Below are 12670 nucleotides of genomic sequence, written 5' to 3'. Positions count from 1 at the left end.
CCTAACTAACCCTCAGGGTAAGATGATTGTTAAGAAAGGCAACAATCATCCTACAAACCCACTTGAAGCCACTGTGTGGCTCTTGTGACAGTCAGACTAAGGACCATGACTGCTGTTGGGCTCATTTCAAGTCTGACACAGTTGACTCCATTCGATCTGGGGCCTCCTGTAGCTCAGTTGGTAGAACTTGGTGCTTGCAACGCCAGTGTTGTGGGTTCGATTCCCACGGGGGCCAGTATGAAAAAATGTATGCACTCACTAAAACTGTAAGTCGCTCTGGATAAGAGCGTCTGCTAAATGACTAAAACCTAAAATCTTATACTACTCAACATTATAATGCAGATCCTTTCCACTGATTTCAGGTCAGATGAAGCACAGTGCTGTTGTAAATGAAAGATGACACTGCTGTACATCCAGTAGCACACAGTGTTCAATCCAGCCCCCCAGATTTCCGCTGCATGGTCAGGAACACACACCCAGGCCCCTATTATGTGACTCCTCTCTGTCATCTCTTTCTCTCTCGCAGGTAGCACGTCCTCGGGGGGCCTAGCTAACTCTAGCAATTTAGTTAATTTTGACCACTTCGCCAAATCCTGTAGCGCCGACTTTGGATTCTTCAGTTCCTCTTCCTAGTCCATTCTTCAGTTCCTCTTCCCAGTCCCAGAGCCAGAGGAACTCCTCCACCGCAGGACTGCCCAATGGGCTGGTAGACAGAGACAGCGGCACTACTAGCGTCCCCACCGATAGATACGCAGCTCTTTCTGACCTGGATACCATCTTTAGCTCTGCCAAAACGGAGCAAGGTAAACCTCTCCCTGCTGCGAGCCAGCCTCCACTCACAGACTTCAAGATGCATCAAGTAGAGTGAGTTTGCTATCGGGTTGGGGATGATGAGCTCATGCATGGTGTAGAATAGATAAAGTCCGGGTCCCATCCTTTCTAAACCAGCAGTTACAGTGGGTCTTCGTTTAAAAGCCACAGCACAGCTTGCGGGATGCTGCAGAATGGTATGGCATTTTGGAGTGCATGATGTCATAGTATTTTACTGTCCGCCATTGTTGCTATTAGTGCTAGTTCAACCACCAGAGGGCGTCTTTGAGGGCGTCTTTTTGAAGCTTGTTGGTGCTTGCTTATTTTTCCCAATAATCCTACAGAGGTCCGTGCAGGCCAGACGTTTTGATTGCTATACCCTATCCAAAAGAGCATATTCCAAGGTTTTTAATTAAGCTAGTTTTGCCAAAAAACACAAAATGTTTTCAAAATCGAACGTTTTCCTAGAATAACCACAGCTCCATGCCTACTGATGACAATCAGCAAATACCCATTTGTGGAAAATATCCTCAGCTACTATAGCACAGATAAATACATTTTAAAACATGCTATTCTGTTCTTTTGAAATACATTGTCTTAGTACCATGTTTTTTATGACCTCCCTAAACAAGATATTAATAGACTTCTTTGTGATTGTGTATATTACATTGATTTAATAGACGGGTGGCTATTGGTAGGCTACTCATCAAGTCCCGGCTATTGGCACTTTGAGGATTAAATTATCAGAAAGTTTTAGTCTTTTAGGGTATTTATCTCAATGTAGGCCTACTGCTAGAGTGTAAAATACACATATTTAGGAAAAGTCAGGGACAGGTGGGTTCAAGGATTTGATTGAAGTGAAATTATTGAAATGGCATGGAGCTGTAGGCCTATGAGTCCCGTTCACTGTAGCTGTCTTAACGTAACTTACTTATTGGCATAAAGGCCTACTTCATTGTATCAATCATTCATTCATTTGTGCATGTCATCACACAGCATACAAGTCATCCATGTCTTTAAATACAATCAAGCATTTTAGTTATAAAACGAAATAACAAAGGGAGACTTGAATAATTAAACGTTGAATGAACCGCAACATGTCGGCTTAAGCGATTGAATTCACGAATGCATTTGACTGTTTTTAATCTTGGCAGTACTAAAGACTTTAAAACCATTTTTTGTTAGAACAGAATATATGGGAATGATTATAATTTGTTTGTAAAAGATAAATTATTGTATTTGTTGTGCTGTTTATACTGTTATAAATGTAGCTTAATGAAATGGATTAATATTATGGTGTTTCTATTCCAAGAAAAAATGAAAAATGCATTTTACAGTAGCCTATGTAGGCCTCAGGGTTTCCGTTAGGAAAATGTGGCGCTGTACAACGTGACTGGTCGGGAGTAGGCTACTTAGCGACTGCGAGTGAAGAGCAAAATAATCCTAACATTTCCACAGCCAAATTGTAGGCTAACCAATATCCAAAGTGAGGTTCAGTGAAAATAAAAATCTGATTGATTTTTATCAAGACCAGTCCCCATGCTTGTCTCAAAGCAGCGCGAAACGGTGCTGAAATAGTTGGCCACATGTAATTGATCTCAGGTGCATCCTGTTTCCATTGATCATCCTTGAGATGTTTCTACAACTTGATTGGAGTCCACCTGTTGTAAATTCAATTGATTGGACATGATTTGGAAAGGCACACAACTGTCTATATAAGGTCCCACAGTTGACAGTGCATGTCAGAGCAAAAACCAAGCCATGAGGTCGAAGGAATTGTCCGTAGAACTCAGAGACAGGATTGTGTCGAGGCACAGATCTGAGGAAGGGTACCAAAACATTTCAGCAGCATTGAAGGTCATCAAGAACACAGTGGCCTCCATCATTCTTAAATGGAAGAAGTTTGGAACCCCCAAGACTCTTCCTAGAACTGAGCAAATGGGGGAGAAGGGCCTTGTTCAGGGAGGTGACCAAGAACCCAATGGTCACTCTGACAGAGCTCCAGAGTTCCTCTGTGGAGATGGGAGAACCTTCCAGAAGGACAACCATCTCTGCAGCACTCCACCAATCAGGCCTTTATGGTAGGGTGGCCAGACAGAAGCCACTTATCAGTAAAAGGCACACGACAGCCCGCTTGGAGTTTGCCAAAAGGCACTTAAAGGACTCTCAGGCCATAAGAAACAAGATTCTCTGGTCTGATGAAACCAAGATTGAACTCACGTCTGGAGGAAACCAGGCACCGCTCATCACCTGGCCAATACCATCCCTACGGTGAAGCATGGTGGTGGCAGTGTCATGCTGTGGGGGTGTATTTCAGCGGCAGGGACTGGGAGACTAGTCAGGATCGAGGAAAAGATGAACGGAGCAAAGGACAGAGAGATCTTTGATGAAAACCTGCTCCAGAGCGCTCAGACTGGGGAGAAGGTTCACCTTCCAACAGGACGACGACCCTAAGCACACAGCCAAGACAACGCAGGGGGGGGCTTCGGGTCAAGTCTCTGAATGTCCTTGAGTGGCCCAGCCAGAGCCTGGACTTGAACCCGATCGAACATCTCTGGAGAGACCTGAAAATAGCTGTGCAGCGACGCTCCCCATCCAACCTGACAGAGCTTGAGAGGATCTGCAGAGAAGAATGGGAGAAACTCCCCAAATACACGTGTGCCAAGCTTGTAGTGTCATACCCAACTCGAGGTTGTAATTGCTGCCAATGGTGCTTCAACAAAGTACTGAGTAAAGGGTCTGAATACTTATGTAAATGTCATATTTTTATTTGTAATAAATTAGCAAACATTTCTAAAACCCTGTTTTTGCTTTGTCATTATGGGGTATTGTGTGTAGATTGATGAGGAAAAACAATTTAATCCATTTTAGAATAAGGCTGTAACATAACAAAATGTGGAAAAAGTCAAGGGGTCTGAATACTTTGAGAATGCACTGTATGGTAGCTCCCTAAATGTCAACCGGAGAAACCAGTAGCCATTTGACATTATTTCGAGATATGCAAGAGAGACCTTAGCAAGCTTATGACATAACGATGTAAATCTGTGGCCGTATGTATCAACCTTCTCGGAGTAGGAGTGTTGATCTAGGAGTAGGAGTGTTGATCTAGGATCAGGTCCCCCCCCTGTCCATTAATCCCATTCATTGTGATCTAAAAGGCAAAACTGATTCTAAATCGTCACTCCTACTCTGAGACACTTTATACATACGGTCCCAGATGCTCATAAAAACCCACTGTTAGAATCTGGCTTTCTGGGATTCCAACACTTTTGCGCCCCATCTGGTCAGTCATGTCATCCGATTGTCTGGTCCTAATGTCAGCTCACCTGTCATCTGAATTGCTGTGGTTACCTCTGAGTGAAAAACCTTTCTTAGCACTGGGGTATCTTACTTATATTAGAGTTTTGATATCGATTCTCTCCTGACCTGCACCTTGAGGACTATGGTCTAGTGGAATCCAGCATTCCACTTCTGACTTCTAGATCACACACGTTCGTTCATACAATGAAGAGCTACAAGAACTAGATCACAGTTTGTTTTGATGATGGTGACGTTGCTTGAGTGTGGAGCTGTCTGGATTGTGGCCCAGGAGCAGGATTAGGTCTCCTTTGTGTGGGCATGATGTGTTGTTGCTCTCCCTGCCGTGGGTGGGAGACAGATGGAGTTACTAGCTTCTACAGTACTCTCCTGGCCTCCCTGTGTTGTAAACCAGCCTGTGTGTGTGTTTTCAGGAGGTAGCGTCCCTAGCGGGGTCCCGGGCTCTCTCCCCCCGGTGGCGTCGGCAGGACTGCGTCACCCCCAGAGTCAGCTGACGGGTACGTCGGCGGCAGACCGCTACGCCGCGCTGGCCGAGCTGGACAACGTGTTCGGCTCGTCGGCCCCCGCCACCAGCGTCTACAACACCATCAGCACTTCTCAAGGGTACGAGAACACACCATCAGATTAATTCAACCTCTTTCCATTACCCTATAATCTATGCCTTGAGTTCTTTCTTTCTGTCTGTCTTTCTGTCTCATATTCACATCTTTGTAAATATATAAAGCAACTTTCTTGTTACCATCAAGTAGGGCTATCTTTCAAAATTATAGTCAGCCCTCTCACCTCTGTCTCTGGCTGCATCCCAAATCGCACCCTATTCTCTAAAAGTGCGCTACTTTTAGCACTACTGCTAGGGACCATGTAGGAAATAGGGTGTCATTTGGGACGCAGCCTCTGTCATGGTTAGTCATTGTGGTCACTCTAACGCCAGTGTTGTGTTGTGTACCAGGGGGATGTTTGGCCCTGTGACAGGAGTCTCGTCAGCCCAGGCACAACAATGTATGTCCAGCATGCCCCAGGGTTTTGGAGGTGAGTGACAACACTACATGTGTGTGTTTCCATTCCCTACTCTTTCCCACTTAGTGTGCGTTACACTACTTCACTCTCCACCTCGGGTTTAAAAATATTGGATAGGTGTAAGCATGGACAATATGGAGTTTTCTTCATATTTCACTCACTGTCTTGCGTCCATTACTTTTCAATTCATGAGGGGGAGTCAACTGTTGTGGAAATTCACCACTAAGGACTCAAAGTCAAAGTAAATGAAGCAATCTTTATTGCTTACACTTGTAAAACTATTGCAGTATAAAGGTTTAACTTAAGACCTTTGCTTCATACAGTTACACACTTTCATTTATGTAAGTTCTCCATCAATGTTATCACACACACAAGGACAAATAGTCCCAACATAGGCCATTTTGCAAGGTTGACAGACTATGATCCAAACATAGTTGACAGCCAAACTGTCACCTCCCAATCGTTATCTTCATTGCCAGAGTAGCTTCTAGCGGTTTCTGATAATGACATTTCAGCTGGAGCTTTGACTTTCTCTTCCTCTTTCGGGTTCCTAAGAGAGTGACAGCAAAAGACTTGAAAAGAAAAAGAAAACACAAAATATGACAAGTATTAGTAATGCGTTAAGCTATGCATAATCATCATGTATGGCAAAAACCGAAGTTTGATAACATGACGATTCCCACTTTTCCTTAGCCTGACTCTATACCTTTGGGATACTGTTCTGCTGGGGTCCACAAAAATGAAGGCTCTAAAAACACCTACTCATGCTAATCATGGCTACCCGGACTATTTGCACTGCCCTCCCACCCCATCCTTTTTACGCTGCTGCTACTCTGTTAAGTATTTATGCATAGTCACTTTAACTCTACCCACATGTACATATTACCTCAACTACCTCAACTAGCCGGTGCCCCCGCACATTGACTCTGCAACGGTACCCCCCTGTATATATAGCCTCCCTACTGTCACTTTATTTTACTGTATATATAGCCTCCCTACTGTCACTTTATTTTACTTCTGCTCTTTTTTTCTCAACACTTTTTCTGTTGTTGTTTTATTCTTACTTTTTTTGTTTAAAATAAATGCACTGTTGGTTAAGGGCTGTAAGTAAGCATTTCACTGTAATGTCTGCACCTGTTGTATTCGGCGCATGTGACCAATAAAATTTGATTTGATTTGATTTACCCAGTCTTCCCCCGTCAGGCTGCAGGTTTTACGAGAGGTGTTCCCACGCCATATCACCCTCACTTCGCCTCTGTTTTTGTGCTATGTGCAGTCAACTAGTATAATTATTGTTTTCCCAAACATATCAAATCAAATTTTATTTGTCACATACAAGTGTTTAGCAAATGTTATTGCGGGTGTAGTGAGATGCTTGTGCTTCTAGCTCCGACAGTGCATTAATATCTAACAATTTCACAACATATACCCAATACACACAAATCTAAGTAAGGAATGGAATTAAGAATATATACAGTGAGGGAAAAAAGTTTTTGATCCCCTGCTGATTTTGTACGTTTGCCCACTGACGAAGACATGATCAGTCTATAATTTTAATGGTAGGTTTATTTGAACAGTGAGAGACAGAATAACAACAAAAAACTCCAGAAAAACGCATGTCAAAAATGTTATGAATTGATTTGCATTTTAATGATGGAAATAAGTATTTGACCCCTCTGCAAAACATGACTTAGTACTTGGTGGCAAAACCCTTGTTGGCAATCAGAGGTCAGACGTTCCTTGTAGTTGGCCACCAGGTTTGCACACATCTCAGGAGGGATTTTGTCCCACTCCTCTTTGCAGATCTTCTCCAAGTCATTAAGGTTTCGAGGCTGACGTTTGGCAACTCGAACCTTCAGCTCCCTCCACAGATTTCCTATGGGATTAAGGTCTGGAGACTGGCTAGACCACTCCAGGACCTTAATGTGCTTCTTCTTGAGACACTCCTTTGTTGCCTTGGCCGTGTGTTTTGGGTCATTGTCATGCTGGAATACCCATCCACGACCCATTTTCAATGCCCTGGCTGAGGGAAGGAGGTTCTCACCCAAGATTTGATAGTACATGGCCCCGTCCATTGTCCCTTTGATGTGGTGAAGTTGTCCTGTCCCCTTAGCAGAAAAACACCCCCAAAGCATAATGTTTCCACCTCCATGTTTGATGGTGTTCTTGGGGTCATAGGCAGCATTCCTCCTCCAAACACGGCGAGTTGAGTTGATGCCAAAGAGCTCTATTTTGGTCTCATCTGACCACAACGCTTTCACCCAGTTCTCCTCTAAATCATTCAGATGTTCATTGGCAAACTTCAGACGGGCCTGTATATGTGCTTTCTTGAGCAGGGGGACCTTGCGGGCGCTACAGGATTTCAGTCCTTCACGGCATAGTGTGTTACCAATTGTTTTCTTGGTGACTAAGGTCCCAGCTGCCTTGAGATCATTGACAAGATCCTCCCGTGTAGTTCTGGGCTGATTCCTCACCGTTCTCATGATCATTGCAACTCCACGAGGTGAGATCTTGCATGGAGCCCCAAGCCGAGGGAGATTGACAGATATTTTCTGTTTCTTCCATTTGCGAATAATCGCACCAACTGTTGTCACCTTCTCACCAAGCTGCTTGGCGACGGTCTTGTAGCCCATTCCAGCCTTGTGTAGGTCTACAATCTTGTCCCTGACATCCTTGGAGAGCTCTTTGGTCTTGGTCATGGTGGAGAGTTTGGAATCTGATTGATTGATTGCTTCTGTGGACAGGTGTCTTTTATACAGGTAACAAACTGAGATTAGGAGCACTCCCTTTAAGAGTGTGCTCCTAATCTCAGCGTGTTACCTGTATAAAAGACACCTGGGAGCCAGAAACCTTTCTGATTGAGAGGGGGTCAAATACTTATTTCCCTCATTTAAAATGCAAATCAATTTATAACATTTTTGACATGAGTTTTTCTGGATTATTTTGTTGTTATTCTGTCTCTCACTGTTCAAATAAACCTACCATTAAAATTATAGACTGATCATTTCATTGTCAGTGGGCAAACGTACAAAATCAGCAGGGGATCAAATACTTATTTCCCTCACTGTACATATATGGACGAGCAATGACAGAGCGGCATGGGCTAAGATACAGTAGAATAGTATAGAATACAGTATATACATATGAGATGAGTAATGCAAGATATATAAACATTAAAGTGACTAGTGTTCCATTTCTTAAAGTGGCCAGTGATTTCTAGTCTATGTCTATAGGCAGCAGCCTCTAATTTGCTAGTGATGACTATTTAACAGTCTGATTGCCTTGAGATATAATCTGTTTTTCAGTCTCTCAGTCCCAGCTTTGATGCACCAGTACTGACCTCGCCTTCTGGATGATAGCGGGGTGAACAGGCAGTGGCTCGGGTGGTTGATGTCCTTGATGATCTTTTTGGCCTTCCTGTGACATCGGGTGCTGTAGTTGTAGGGTAGTAGGGTAGTTTGCCCCCGGTAATGCATTGGGCAGACTGCACCACCCTCTGGAGAGCCCTGCGGTTGCAGGCGGTGCTGTTGCCATACCAAGCAGTGATACAGCCCGACAGGATGCTCTCAATTGTGCATCTGTAAAAGTTTGTGAGAGTTTTAGGTGCCAAGGAAGGCTCTGTTGCACCTTCACCACACTGTCTGTGTGGGTGGACCATTTCAGTTTTTCACTTTGGCCACGGAGGAGAGCCCACAGTCCTTGGTAGTGGGCCGCGTCTGTGGTACTGTGATATCCTCAAAGCAGGTGAAGAAGGTGTTTAGCTTGTCCGGAAGCAAGACGTCGGGGTCGGTGACGTGGCTGGGTTTCCTGTTGTAGTCCGTGATTGTCACATACGTCTCGTGTCTGAGCCGTTGAATTGCGACTCCACTTTGTCTCTATACTCAGGAGCCCTCCCCCCTCCTGAGTCTAGGATGTACAATGAATCTCCGTGGCTAGGCAGGTGGTGTTATCGTCCCAGCCCAAGTCCAGAACCTTTTGTACTCCTCCACACATCTCCCAGTCTCCTTATCAGTCAGGAGAAGCCTTGAGATTAGGAAGTGCACATTCTTGCAGCCTGCCACAGTCCACTATATAATTATCCTTCTCATACACAAAGAGCTATTTCTGAGAATAAGCAATATATTCATACTCAAGTGAATATAATGAGGCAAAACATATTGAGAGAATATAATGAGATAAAACAGTGAAACTACACTACCGTTCCAAAGTTTGGGGTCACTTAGAAATGTCCTATTTTTCGAAAGGAGCACCGGGGCCTCCCACTCATCTTTCTATTCTGGTTAGAGACAGTTTTCAGCTGTGCTAACATAATTGCAAAAGGGTTTTCTAATGATCAATTAGCCTTTTAAAATGATAAACTTGGATTAGCAAACATAACGTGCCATTGGAACACAGGACTGATGGTTGCGGATAATGGGCCTCTGTACGCCTCTGTACGCTTATGTAGAATGTAGATATTCTCTGTAGCTCAACTGGTAGAGCACGGCGCTTGTAACGCTTGGGTAGTGGGTTTGAACCCCGGGACCACCCATACACAAAAAATGTATGCACGCATGACTGTAAGTCGCTTTGGATAAAAGCGTCTGCTAAATGGCATATTATTTATATTATTTAAAAATCAGCCATTTCCAGCTACAATAGCCATTTACAACATTAACAATGTCTACACTGTTATTTTAATGGACAATTTTTTTTATTTTCTTTCGAAAACAAGGACATTTCTAAGTGACCCCAAACTTTTGAACGGTAGTGTAAATGTTCAGACATCACACAGAACTTGCTTAGGTATTCACTCAGAATCCCTATATAACGTTATCAATCCAAGTCCATGCAGAACTTTGTTCAGTTCACACAGAACTTTTTAGGGATTCACATCCACACCACCAGCAACAATCAGCACAGCGTAGTCCGCCTGAGAGGTACCAGTGATCATGTTCTTGATGAAATCTCAGTGTCCGGGGGCATCAATGAGCCCTTGCTCATCTCAGCTGCTTCCTTCTCAAAGTTTTCAATGGTTCTCCTGTCAATGCCTCCGCACCTGTAGATCAGATGGCTGGTGGTGGTGGACAGAACCCATATATAACGATATCAATCGAAGTTCACACAGAACTTGCTTAGGCATCCACACAGAATCCCTATATAACGTTCAGTTCACAGAACTTTCTTAGGTATTCATTCACACATGCACCACATACTCGAGACACCATTTCCCGCTTCTGGTTGTTTACATATTCAAACGAAGTTCACACAGAACATTTGTGCAGTTCACACAGAACTTCCTTAGGTATTTCCACAGAATGTCTATATAATGTTATAAACGAGGTTCACCAAACCTTTGCCTAGTTCTCTCTTAGAACTTGGATCCCTTCTTAAACAATGTATTACTTCATTTAAAATGACTTACTGAAATCAGTTGAGTTGACCTTCTAGGTTTCGTGGATGTTGTTTTTCCTTCCTGACACGTCCCACAGTGAAGGTCTGGTCCGGGTGGGTCCTCGTCCTCTTTTAGTGAGACGGGAATTTCCCTTTCCGCCTTCCAAGAATGCGCCACCGGTGTTCCCACTGAGACCTTCACTGATGGATCACGTCGAAAAGATCAAATATCTTGTTTCGTGACCCCAGAATTGTAGTGGAAATTCACCACTAAGGACTCAAAGTAAATGAAGTAATCCTTATTATCACGGCCGAAGATAATAAGCGCAGTGGTCTAAGGTACTGCATCGCAGTGCTAGCTGTGCCACTAGAGATCCTGGTTCGAATCCAGGCTCTGTCGTAGCCGGCCGCGATCGGGAGACACATGGGGCGGTGCACAATTGGCCCAGCGTCGTCCAGGGTAGGGGAGGGAATGGCAGGCAGGGAGGTAGCTCAGTTGGTAGAGCATGGCGTTTGCAATGCCAGGGTTGTGGGTTCAATTCCCACGGGGGGCCAGTATGTAAAAATAAAAGAATGTATGCACTCACTAACTGCAAGTCGCTCTGGATAAGAGCGTCTGCTAAAATGACTAAAATGTAAATGTAAAATGTTCACAAACTCAATACAAGCTTGATGAAAACGCTGAAGGGGAGGTTCCCTTTCAGTCCTTTTATACTGCTACACAAACAAGTTATAAGCATGGTTGGTTCCTGTATGTGACTGATTTATACAACACAAGGCTTCTTACCTTGAAACTGAGACATTTTATCACTTCTCTAGTCCCAATATAATGTTCTGGGCGTACAACCAAATTGATTATGAGTGATAGTGTGGTTTACTCCTTTGTGCAGTCAACCCGTCACTCGCATGAACCCAACCAAGACAGGTTATTACAAAAGCAGCATTGTGCTAAACATACCATCACGTACACACAAGAACATTTCCATCATAGAACGATTGCACACTTCGGGGAGAAGGGGGTAGATTAGAATGGGACCGCAACCCATTTCTCCAGAGCTGAAGTAGATACTTAGCTACTCAGAGATTAACTAATATGAGTTTGATGTCTCCTCTTCCCTTCTGCCAGGTCCATCAACAAACCCCTTTGCTGCTGCAGCGGTTGCCCCGGCGATAGCCACCACCAACCCCTTCCAGAGCAACGGGAGAGCAGCGGCCATGGCAGCAGCAGGTGGGGACACGCCACGGATGTTTTGCATACCCAATGTATTTGAAACTAAAGCCATAGGCTGTGTCCGAAATCATTCTTGCCTACTACTTACTAAAATTCTATACTATTTACTAACCATACTACATACTGTTTAGAACATACTGTTTAGTAAAAATGTATGCAGTAAGCAACAGATATCAACATACTAGGCACACGCATACTGAGAAGGCGTCATGTAATGCGCAATTGGGTTGTTCCCTGCCATTCGTACATCACGTCTGATCATCTGATTATCAGCTGTTATCAAATACACGTGGGAGTCTGAAAAGACAATTATCTTCCTCAATAGCATGCAGCGAATTCGTACTAGATGAAAGCTGAAATGAATATGACATCCTGGCATTTAAAGCTTTCAACATTTTCGAAATATCACATACTCTAAACCTTTCTATTTTGCGCATACCCAATCAACATACTATTTAGAACGCAAGTACGGGTATTCGGACACGGCCACTGAGTTAGATAGAGGGCGCACTTAACCCAAAACCTCTCATGGGCAGCCCTGTTGCAAAGCTAGTAGATGAGCTCTGAAGTACATCTCTAAGTAGTCTCCCGAGTGGCGCAGTGGTCTAAGGCACTGCATCGCAGTGCTAGCTGTGCCACGAGATCCTGGTTCGTATCCAGGCTCTGTCGTAGCCGGCCACGACCGGGAGACCCATGGGGCGGCGCACAATTGGCCCAGCGTCGTCCAGGGTAGGGAAGGGAATGGCCGGCAGGGATGTAGAGCATGGCGTTTGCAATGCCAGGGTTGTGGGTTCAATTCCCACGGGGGGGCAGTATGTAAAAATATAAATAAAAGATAATGTAAGTCGCTCTGGATAAGAGCGTCTGCTAAATGACTAAAATGTAAATGTATGACTAAAGCTGATCTAACTGTCGTGGTTA

General features: G+C 44.1%; 1 pseudogene across 1 annotated transcript in view; it reads left to right on the top strand.

The window, feature by feature from the left end:
- The window catches only part of LOC311101797 (arf-GAP domain and FG repeat-containing protein 1-like), a 37934-nt pseudogene that overhangs the window by 20670 nt on the left and 4594 nt on the right, over positions 1-12670 (top strand). The window contains exons 8-11 of the transcript XR_014615756.1: positions 527-803; positions 4542-4731; positions 5078-5157; positions 11645-11746. The product of XR_014615756.1 is annotated as an arf-GAP domain and FG repeat-containing protein 1-like (transcript). The remainder of the gene's footprint in view (positions 1-526; positions 804-4541; positions 4732-5077; positions 5158-11644; positions 11747-12670) is intronic.

The sequence above is a fragment of the Coregonus lavaretus genome, assembly GCF_964263955.1.
Source record: "Coregonus lavaretus genome assembly, chromosome: 26".
Taxonomy (NCBI): Eukaryota; Metazoa; Chordata; class Actinopteri; order Salmoniformes; family Salmonidae; genus Coregonus; species Coregonus lavaretus.
The sequence above is the reverse complement of the archived record's forward strand: the minus strand, read 5'-3'. Positions and strand labels throughout refer to the sequence as shown.